The sequence below is a fragment of the Arachis ipaensis genome, chromosome B07 (assembly GCF_000816755.2).
Source record: "Arachis ipaensis cultivar K30076 chromosome B07, Araip1.1, whole genome shotgun sequence".
NCBI classification, from domain to species: Eukaryota; Viridiplantae; Streptophyta; class Magnoliopsida; order Fabales; family Fabaceae; genus Arachis; species Arachis ipaensis.
This window is the reverse complement of record NC_029791.2, coordinates 16,651,216-16,663,489: the sequence shown is the minus strand read 5'-3', so window position 1 is coordinate 16,663,489 and position 12,274 is coordinate 16,651,216.

Below are 12,274 nucleotides of genomic sequence, written 5' to 3'. Positions count from 1 at the left end.
CAACACACAACCATCTCTCTCCTTTGTGGCTATTTCTTATTTTAAAAAATTCATCATCCCATATTAATAACAACCCACCAGATGCACCATTAGATTCAACAAAATCCCAACCCGCACCACTATTCCCCCAAATATTTTTTACATCAAATTTAGTCACTAACTGTCTCTTAGTCTCTACCAGGCCTAGCATGTTTAGTCTATAGCTTCTTCTCAGGTTCTTTATCATCCTGAGCTTCCCATCCCTCCTCAACTCCCTGATATTCCAAGAGATAAAAATTATTTAAATCATTTATTGCACACCTTTTTATGAGATTTGGGTCTGCTCCGCCTCGATTTTGCCCTTTGTTTCGCCATCTTTTTTTTTTCAGAGCAATTTCTTCGTTCTGCTGCTGAAGGATCGCCATAATGTCATCTTTTTCGTTATACAGCATTGCTCCTGATTCCCTTGCTAAGTCCCATGGTCTTTTATTTTCTAACAGCTGCTCCTCCAATGTTAAACCATCATTGTCACTGGCTTCATCATCAATAGCTTGAGCTCCATCCTCCAAGCTACCGTCGTCCACATCGTCATTAGGTTCTGGTACGTTTCTATCATCAACAGCTTTTATACCCGGCCCAGTCTCTCCAAGCACTTCATCATCTTCACCATTTCGTTCATCATCATCACCGTGTTCAGCCTTGTCTTCCGCATCCACAACTTTTGGAATCCCATCAGCCCCTCTTCCAAGGACTGCTAATCTGTCGCCTCCTTCCTCCATCGTGCGTGTATCCGGCCACGCCTTAAAAACCCCACCAGCCCGCGCCGAAACTGTCACGTCACAGGGGAAGGTATGGGCGTCTTCTGACTGGGATACCACCACCGCCACTGCCTTCATGCCTCCCTGCTCTTCTCGGCCTCCTTCTCCCTGGTTTCCTCCAGTCGCGTTATCCCAGCGCTCGTCCCTGGCAGCGTGAGCTGGCCGACATAGAGCTCCTGCACCCGCGGTCGCTATTCGTTTTTCACTGGGGTAGGGTCGCGCCGCTTCAGCCCTAGGGGTCCCAGCCCCCCTCTCTCGAAGAAGCCCTTGTGCACACGGTTCCTTGCCTGGTAGAGCATAGCACTTCCTTTACAAACAAAGAATGAAAAATAGGATTTTACACTTGGCTTAAGTAGAAACTTCGCCTAATTAATTTTACACTTATATATAAAAAAACTAATTAAAAAATTAGCTTGATTTAATTATTAAACAATTGATTTTATATACTTTCTCAACTAAGAGATCACTTACAACAAATTAATAATTGATTATTAACAAATAACAATCACTGTTCATATTTGATTCTCTTTTTTTTGTCAAGTTGACTTTGAATTAAAGAAAATACTTTTTTCCTTGATGAAGAAAGACTTTAGGGGAAAAAAAACTATTCTTTTTATGCAAATGGTTTCATAAATAAGGTTTCACTGTATTAGAAATATTCTAAAATAATATTTTAATTTATTATGACTTTTTATTTTAATTACATACATGTCCTAATCTAAGACTAATGTATTAAACTTAATTAAAATAATATAAATCAATATTTTTTGGCTGCTCCAAACGCACTGGTTAGTTGGTGAGGAGAAGTTGGCACTTGGCTGTAACAAATTAATAAGATAGCGTGAAAATTGATGAAATGTAAATTAAGTGATTAAGAGATATGAAAGCTCCTTTGAAAAAACCTGTCATTTTCTTTTTGGCTCATCATTATGGAGCTAGGAGAAAGTAAATGGGAAAATGGTCCAGACTGAACAATCTTTTTATTATCATTGACATTGAGGGAAATGTGACTGATATTACTGTTTATTTGCAATAGTGTTTAGCTTATTATTATTAAACATGTTTTAGACATTCATCTTGACTTTTGAAAATTACGTTTAAACTAATTAAATAGATTTCTTCTAAAATTATACCATTGACCATTTCCGAAAACGAATATTTTGCTACCAATTAAAATTGTATTTAATTTACCTTAACAATAAATTATGTAGAAGTAATTATTATGGGGAGTGTTAGGTAAACAATGACCATCTTAAACAATATGAATAATCACTAATTAAATAAAAATACACTACATCTTAATTTTTTTTGTGACTAAATAGAAAAAAAAAAGAAAAAAAGAGACAAAACCAAATTAATTGGCTAGGTTCATATCTAAATTTATTAGATGTTGAAACCCACTCCATGGTTGGCTCCAATTCGAGTGAATGTCCGCGCCAGAAGTAGCTGCTTTAGCCATACAATTTGCAACACTATTTGCATTCCTCTGAATTAAAAGAATAGAGACTCTCCAATTCCAATTCATAACCTCCTGTATATGCTTTGCCAAATCCCATTTCGAAATATCCTTACCAAGCATTCTTTGGTTTACCAAGAAAAGAGTTTCTAAACACTATGTTTCACAAATAACCTCACAAAATCCATTCTCACAAGCAAGAAGTAAACCTCTCCAAATTGCATACAATTCAGCAAAAAGAACACTGCACACGTCGACTTTTCCAGTGCAACCTTTCAGCCAACATCCATCAGGATTGCGAATGATACAACCAAAACCAGCATAGCCAAAAGGAGCAAAACAACTAGCATCACAATTCAATTTAACAGAATGAACTGGAGGTGGAACCCAATGCAAACAAAGCGAAGGAGGAGACAAAGATTGATGCATAGCAAAAATAGTGTGAAACTCCCTTACTGAACTACGAATCAAACTCACCACTTTACTAGCACTCCAAGAATCATCTATATTAAATAAGTCATGATTCCTGCTTCTCCAAATCTACCAGATGGTCGAAAAGAAAAGAAAAACATCTCCTCTCCTTGCACCTCTGTAAAGCCAATCACGTAAATCCGAGTTATCTGTATACAGGCCTAAAAGGTTTTAGACCTCCTTGGCACTAGGGCACTCCCGAAGACAATGAAGAATGAATTCAGAACCATTCTGACACCGATGACAGGTGCTAGATAAAGCTAAGCCACGACCCAAATGAAACTCTGCTGTAGGAATAACATTATGAAGACTGAGCCAAATCAAGAACTTGTACTTCTTAGGAATATGCAGTCGCCATACCCACAACCAATTATCATGCTCATTCCAGTCAAATTTTCTTTTGGCTAGCCAACTGTACCCACTCCTAGCTGAGTAAAGTCTAGAAGATGCCACACCCCACGACCAACCCGAACTCTCTCCAGCATTCAAATTCGGATTATAAGCATTCAAACGTTGTTTGACATCTTCTGGAATGATAGAGAAAATATCATGGAGATTCCATTGACCATCTTTTCAAACGTCTCTAATAGTTAAATCAGAGTCAGATATATGTACAAAAGGGACATCTTGAGCAATTGGGCCCTCAATACTCCAATTGTAAAACTAAAAAGATTGATCAAGTGACCCAATGCACCAAGAGAAGGCATCCTTAAGAGCACCAAAAGCCTTTGAGATACTCTTCCAAATATGAGAAGCGTTGCAAGGGACAGGGCCATCTAAAACTCCCTCATTTCTCAAATACTTCACCTTCAATAGAACAACCTAAGGCTTGTCCTGACAATGAAAAAGGTGCCAAACCAATTTACCAAGTAAAGATATATTAATACACCCAGGATCTCTAACACCCAGGCCACCAAATTTCTTTGGAGTGATCACGGTCCTCCAATTAACAAGAGAAAGACCTCTACCATCAACTTGATCCTTCCAAAGGAACTGTCTCATCATAGAAGATAATTTATCGTAAACCCAATTTGAAAAAAAAGATACTTGCATATGATAGATAGGAATGGATACTGCAATAGAATTGATCAGGCAAAGTCTCCCTACTTTATTTAGAAGCCTTCCTTTCCAGTTAGCTAATCTTCCCCTCACCTTTTCAATCACTGAATGAAAAGTAGCCCTACTAGTATGGGAATGATTAAGGTTAACTCCAAGATATCTTCCTAAGTCCAAAGCAAAACGTATTGAAGAAACACTAGTAAAAATATCTCTTCTACAAGCAGTCACATTTTTAGAACAAAAAGCTTTAGACTTTTCAAGATTCACTTTCATGCCAGATGCCTTGCAAAAAATGTTAAGAGAATGCATGACCATTTGGACCTGACTCTTTGTAGCCTGACAGAAAAGTAAGAGATCATCTGCAAACATCAAATGAAAAAATTTTGGGCCATCCCTAGTGAAAAAAACTGGTTTTCACACACCATCGACCACCTTATGAGATATATAGCAAGCAAGTCTTTCCATACAAAACACAAATAACTAAGGAGACATTGGATCGCCCTGTCTAAGCCCCTTCTAGGAGCAAAACTATCCAATCTATTCTCATTCCACATAATAGAAAGAGATGATGCACGGACACAATTCATAATCAAATTAACAGTGATGATAGAAAAACTAAAAGCAATGAGAGTACTCTCAAAAAACTTCCAATCCACCCTATCATAAGCTTTTTCAAGATCAATTTTAAAAGCAAGAGTACCTTTCTTGGATTTTGTGTGCTTCATGAAATTCAGAATTTCTTGGGCCACAATAATATTATCAGGAGCACCATGACCCGGAATAAAACCTCCTTGTAAAGGATAACAATATCTGGAAGAAAAGGCCGAAGTCGATTAGTCAATACTTTGGTGATAATTTTATAAACAACATTACACAAGCTAATAGGCCTGAAATCCTTCATAAAGGTAGAGTTATCAATTTTAGGAATAAGCACAATCATAGTTTCTATGATGCTAGGATTTAAGTAGTCTCCCAAAAAAAAAATGCTCCGAACAATATTCCAAATCTTAGTGCCTACTATCTCCCAATATTCTTTAAAAAAATAAGCTTGAAAGCCATCTGGACCAAGAGCCTTAAAAGGGCTCATATTGAATACTGCTGACTTGACTTCCGCAAAAGAGACATGGTCAATTAACCTAGCACAAGCCTCGGTGCTTAGAGTGGGCATCGGAACATCCCCTAAACAATCAACATCAACCTCTTCCGTTGTACCAAAGAGATTCTTGTAAAAAGAGAGGGCTTCTTCCTGAAGAATATCTGGATCAATAGACCAAGACCCATCTCTAACATATAATCCATGTACTCTATTATGGTTTCTACGCACCAAAGTCTGAAGATGAAAGAATTTAGTATTTTTATCCCCATACTTGACCCACTGCTCTCTAGATTTCTGGTACCAAAAAAGTTCCTCTTGCAATAAAAGCCTATTGTAATCTTTCCTCAATTCAGCTTCTTTAATTCTCAGAGATAACACATCGGTAACCTCCAAACGCCGTTGAATCTAATCAATCTGATATTTCAGCTTACTTTTTTGCACAAAAATATTTCAGAAAATCTTTGAGTTAAAGTCCAAAGAAGCCTGTTGAACCATCTTAAGCCTTTCAGTAACGCCTCCAAACTCTTGATTCCAAGCCTTACTAATAACATGTTTATAAGAAGGATGTGTTGCCCATGCAGCTTGGAACCTAAAAGGACGAGAACCTTTCACTCTGGGGCCACCATGACAACGAACTAAAATAGGACAATGATCAGAATGAAACCTGCTAAGAATTTCAGAATAACCCTCAGAAAATATTGTCATCCACGCCTCATTAACTAGAGCTCTATCCAACTTTTTAACCAAGTCCCTGCCAGCCTGAACTGCTCTATACCAAGTATATCTCCTACCAGTCACTTTAAGATCAAAGAGCTCACAGTCATCTAGAGTAGTAGCTAATAGACTAGCTCTGTGAGAAGAAAAATAAGCACATGTACTTTCATCTAGTGCCACAATCTCATTAAAATCACCAATGACCATCCACGGTCCATTATGGCCTGAATTAATAGAACGCAAATGATCCCAAAGCATACTTCTTTTTTCGAATTGAGGACTCCCATACATTGCACTACAAAGCCAAACTAAGTTACCCACACTCACTTTCACTGTGATACATTGGTCAATAACCACACAAGAAGCATTGGCAATAGAAGATAGAAACCAAATGCCACCCTTGTGTCCTACTGCTTCCTCAATACCAACACAATGAAAACCAACTTATCCCAAAAATTCTTCAAATTATTAAACATGGTATGAGTTTCAAAGAGAAAGAAGAAAGATAGTTTATATATTCTCACCAAATTTTTGCAATGGACACGAGCCATCTTTTTAGACACACCCCTCACATTCCAGGCTATGATATTGAAACTATCTATAAAAAAACAGCAAAAAAGGAGCTCCAATAACAAACCCGAGACTCAACATGATGTCCTTGTCTTCGACGATCCTGCCTTTAATGGACTCTCAAGTTGCAGCACAATTTTCTCCGTCGAAACTTGCGCCACACCCGCCGTCGATGCTCCATCCTTATCTACTGGTGAATTCTGCAAAGAGTTTGGGCGAGGACGCTTTTGCACAGTACCATTTTTTGTCTCACGTTGCTGCTGATGATGAATATTGTGCCGGGTCCCCGAAGAAGGCACACTAACCAGTTTTCCAATATTGATGCATCTGCTTAATTTTACTTTGGATCCAGTAGCATGTGTTGTACGTTGGTGATTAGGCCTTGTCCAAGTATTGGTAGCCTTGTTAGGAGTCTTCTTTGCTTTTGGTTGGACCTGATCGGTGCTAGGAGAAGGTTTTTGACCTATTTTATACTTTTCTTTCCTAATCACTTGAGTCCAGCCTTCCAAATCTTCATGTTGTGCATGGTCTACATAAACAGCATGTAAATCACTCTCCACCAAATCTGGGACAGCAACATTTACAGTCTCATCTCCAAGATTCTTGCCAAAATTAAAACTTGCCCTTTCCACATGCACTGGATTTTTGAATTTGAACTTTTTGGCTGCTTTGCTACATCGCTGACCACCTTGGCATTAGTTCCTCCTCCCGCATTGCTGTCAGTCTTGCACACCTTCATATCATGACCAAACTTGAGACATGAGCCACAAATAAGGTGAAGACTTTCATATTCAACCTCATGTTTAACACCTTCAACAAGAATCTTCTTAGTCACTGGCAATCCTAAATCTATCTGAACACAGGCTCGAGCATATCGTCCTCTTTCAGCTAATTTTGTTGCCAAATCAACCTTGACGGGAATGCCAACTACAGCCGCAATACGGAGCATTGCATCTTCTTGGTAGCACCAAATTGATAATCCAAAAATTCTAATCCACACTAAAGTTGCTCCAAAATAGTTTTCACTTGATCTAAACTCTTGATCCCAGGGCTTCACAGCCACATAATTTCCCTCGATCATCCATGGACCTCCTAAGAGAACATTTTCTCGCTCCTCAGCCACATCAAACTTCACAAGAAAGTAGTCAAATTCCACGTCCAATAAATCAAAATCTCCCTTAATCCGCCATACCGTTCGGAGTTTATGAGACAATGCAGTGTAGCTATAATGTTTATCTAGTACCTTAATCAATATAGTATCCTTATAAGGTTCTGCCAAACAATTCTTAGTTTCTTGGGTAAATGTGACACTTGGTGGCAAGAGATCTCCTTGCTTCCCAGAAACTACCGCAATGTTATCTCCCGACAAAATTTCAACGAGTGAAAAAGTTTTAGCAATTTTGGAACCCACAACTTTGTCCCTGAAAGAAACCTTCAAAGGCTTAGAAACCCCTCCCGAAATATGATCCTCCTTTTTCCTTGATGCAAGCCCTCCCCCGCTCTCCTCCTTATCTCTTCCGCCGACATTATCGGCTACCTCGCCGTGTTTCACCCTCAAAATCTCTTCTCCGCTCACTCCACCGCTCATCTTTGATTTTTAAAATTGTACACTACATCCTAATTTAATGCTACTAATTAAATTTAAGATTAATTTATTCTTTTAACTCTATTAATTCACATTGTTCACACATTGTTCAAAAGAGAGTAAAGATAATCATTTAGCCCATACAATTGAATACTTTAAATATTGAAAAAAAATTCTCTAATATATATATATTTTCAATGACTCAAGGACAAAAAATACAATAAAGATACTGGTCATGGTCCTACATATTCTTTTTTGTCTATTGCTCGGGTTATAAGGTATATATTGTTAGCTGCATATATAAATATAAGGAAAACGTAGATAAATTGAATGAGAAAAAAAAATTATACAAATGTTATAAACTAAATTTAGTATATGTATGTTTTGTTAATAAATTTGATTTATATTTTTTAATATAAATTAAATTAATTGGATTCAATTTAACATGAAATTTAATAAATTAATACAATTAGATTCAATTTATTAACTATAAATTTCTCACAACATGCATGCAATAATAGTAAATCGAAGCAAATGAATTTGATTTATAAGAGAATGAAGGAAGTAATAAATGGATATAACTTGTTTTGATTTTCTAAAAATGTAATTTCAAAATAAATCGAATCTAATTGATTAAAATTATTACTAGCTATGATTTAGAAATTGGTATTTCGAATTTACTTAATTCGATTTAGCTACAAGTATATGTTCTATATAAATACAACTAAAAAGTTTGTTCTTTATTAGAGTAGCACTCACAATGACTAATGATGTTAGTTTTTTAGTCTTTGTACACTGTAGAAGGACGATTAAAAAACAAACACGAGAGAGAATAAAATTTACTTATAAAGATCTATTGAGTGTCTGTACCAATCCTTCTATGAGTTTTGCTCAGTTTCAAAATATTATAATCCAGAAACTGGGAGTTAATGGCATAAAACGGGTAAAGAAATTATTTTATAGAATTTCGATTTTTGTAGCCCGAGATGGTGTGAAGTATGACTCCTTTGTAATAGATAATGACAAAGATTTGCAAGTTTTGTTTCACAATCGTCGTCAATTTTTCAAAGTCAAAACCTATGAACTATTGGCCAAGTTTAAAAATGTGGTATCTAGTTCTGGAGAATTGAATCGGATTCCTTAATCTATAACAATGCCAGGAGCCTCTAGTTCAATGTCTGTTATTGCCTCTTCATCTGTGTTTGTAATTACATCTGAAGCAGTATTAGTGGCATCTTTGTCCTTTACAGTTAACCTAAACTGTGTTAATGATGGAGAAATTGATGATAATCGAACTTTTGGTGAGCTTGCGATTTCAATGACAGATACTTCTATTATGATCCTAATTTCAGGGGACGGTGGAGAATCGAATCCCGTGGAGGATATACTGTGGGATGACAATGATGTAGATCCCGCCATGATAGATGAGAACAATGATGACAATCTAAGAAAGAGTAGTCCAATTGGTTAGGGTAGGACATCGAATTTGAAAACTCAGCAATTTCTCCTGCACTTTTCAACTTTAAATCTGGAGACCATGGCACATAAGGATTTTTCATATGTATAAACTTTACGTAATTAACAAAAAACTACATTAAAAGAATTTTAAATTATGCATGTCCCATTGAAAAAAAATATCAATAGCTAAAATTATAATCTTACATATTAACCTTATTCATAAAATTAAATTTTCGCTAAATCTAAATTCATCTAACACGAAAATTTCTAATAAAAAAACTCTAATATAAAACAATTCTAAATCACTGTTATCACTAACATTTCTAATTTAAAAATTCTAACAAAACATCTAACCGCTATTCTAACTAATATTTATAATTTAAAAATTCTAACAAAACTTCTAATCACTACTCTAACTAAGATTTCTAATCAAATACTCTATGTCACTAAGTATTGCTAACATTTCTAATCTAATTTGAAAAAAGAAAATTTCATTTACTAACCTCTTTCTTGATACTACCAGCAATATCGGCAACTCCATTCAATTGGTAGATACGATTCGAGTCGTCCTCCATGTTTGTAGTTTTGAAACTTGTCGTTTTGTGATATGAGAATTCTCTCTCGCGTGAAATATGATGGGAGGAGTGAAATGTGACTGCTATAAATCGTATCAAGTTAATTCAAATCTTTATATATATAGAATATACCAACATTAAATCGAATCAATTGATTTCAATCTATATAGGTGGCGTTTTCTTGTAATTCGAATCTATTTTATTCGATTTACCTTGGGCGCTTTTCTTGTAAATTGAGTTCAATAAATTTGATGTACTATGGGTTATCTATCTATTGAATTCGATTTACCATATGCTACTAATATCGAATAAATCGAATTTAATGATTTCGATTTAAGATGTGCTTCCAACATAGTGTAAATCAAATCCAATTGATCCGATTTACATTGAAAAAGTGTAAATAGAATTTATTTGATTTGATTTACATAGAGAGTCAAATAAAACATATATGTAACCAAATTCAATTTAAGATATCTTTATAGAGTAAATAGCCAAATTGGTCCCCGAAAGATAGCCCATTCTTCAAACGAGTCCCCGTAAGAAAAAGATAATAAAATTTGTCCTCGAAAAATTTAAAATTGGTAATGTTAGTCCTTCCGTCAGTTGGATGATGACGTGGAGGGCTAATGCCACGTGTCACAATATGATTGGTTGACATGTCAGATCGGTAGTAAAAAAATTAGTAATTGTATCTTTTCTTCTTAAAAATTTGTTCAATAAAATTATCTCTCTCCTCTAATTCTTGTCAAAATATCTCTTATTCTTTTCTATTCTAAAACCTTTTTCTTACATTATTACATTTTGCTGGAATATATATATACTTAATTGTCAATTACATTTCTATTAAAATTAGTAGTATCAAAAAATATTTTAAATTTAATATTATCAAGAAAAAATAAAAAAAATTATATAAGGACTAATTTGATTAATTTTTAAAATTTTAGGGATGAAAATGACTTACGTCTGAACTTTCAAGAACTATTTTGATTATAAATAATTTTTTTACATGTCAAGTGCCATGTGACATGCCACGTGTCACTGACCTGACCGATCTGACATATCAACCAATCATATTGTGACACGTGGCATTAGCCCTCTACGTCATCATATGCCACGTGGCACTTAACGTGACACGTCATCATCCAACTGATGGAAGGACTAACTTTACCAATTTTAAATTTTTTGGGGACAAATTTTATTATCTTTTTCTTACAGAGACTCATTTAAAGAATGAGTTATCTTTCGGGAACCAATTTGACTATTTACTCTATCTTTATAATTTTAATCCTCATTCAATTTATCTGTGTAAATTATGCTAAATATAAGTATGTATTAAAAAACTTAATTATGCAAAAAGTTGAGTCTAAGCAAACAAGTAATCTTATTAGCAAATTACAATATAATAATATATTTTAGAATGAAATAATGTCTTTATTGGATTTTGAATTTGGATTAGAGGCAGATTTTCAAAACAATGTCGTCTCTGACGGTTAGTTATGCCATTTTTATTGTCAAATATTATCCGCTATTAATTCCGTTGGTAATATTGGTATCCATTACTAATTCATAAAAATCTATCAGTAATGCAGTGCTCGTCCATTTGAGAATATTGTAAACTTGGAACTACATGGAGAAATAAACATATCTTGACATTGATGAAGAATTTCAATATACCTAATGATAATGATATTTGAGATGTATTGATAGTGTAAAATATTTATATAATTATATAATATTTATTTTTTTGGATATAATTATTTATGTGATTAATATAAAAAATATATTTTTATTAATTTGGTGTTACGTAATTAGATGCATGTATGTCAATGAATTATAGTTTAAATGACATAATATTTTCATACTTATCTAAAAAATTGTGAGTTTGAGTCTTCTTATCTTTAATAAAAAAAATTAAATACATATATAAAATTACTTTACATTTACAATGTATCACAATTAAATTTTTCGATTAATGGTCAAAATAATTATTAAAAGATCATGTGTGTATCACTTTAATCCTTAAAGAAGTAGATATTTCGAATTGATCTCTAAAAAATATACTAAAAAATCAAATTAGTCATTTTATTAATTAAATAATATTATGTTAAAAATAATTAAGTCATGTATCAATATCTAAATGACAAAAAGACTAACTCACAGATATATTTTCAAGGACTAATTAATAAATTAGGTAAAATTTGAATTAAATATTATAGGAAGAACAACAGAATTGAGTTTATAACACTTGTTAGAAGTTAGAACAGAGTTAGTTCTATCACTAGGTACACATCTGATATATATAGCAGAGTAAAATCAATAGCCAAAGCCATAACCAACTAATGGTTCTTGATAACCGAAATGACTAACCTCTACTATAGCTACTTATATGTTAATATTCCTCTTCAAATTTATAGTGGCTTGGATACCAACCTGAGTTTAATACGTGTAAGGTCCAAAATTTTTGAAAAGTTCTTATGAATTAATTTTAAATTA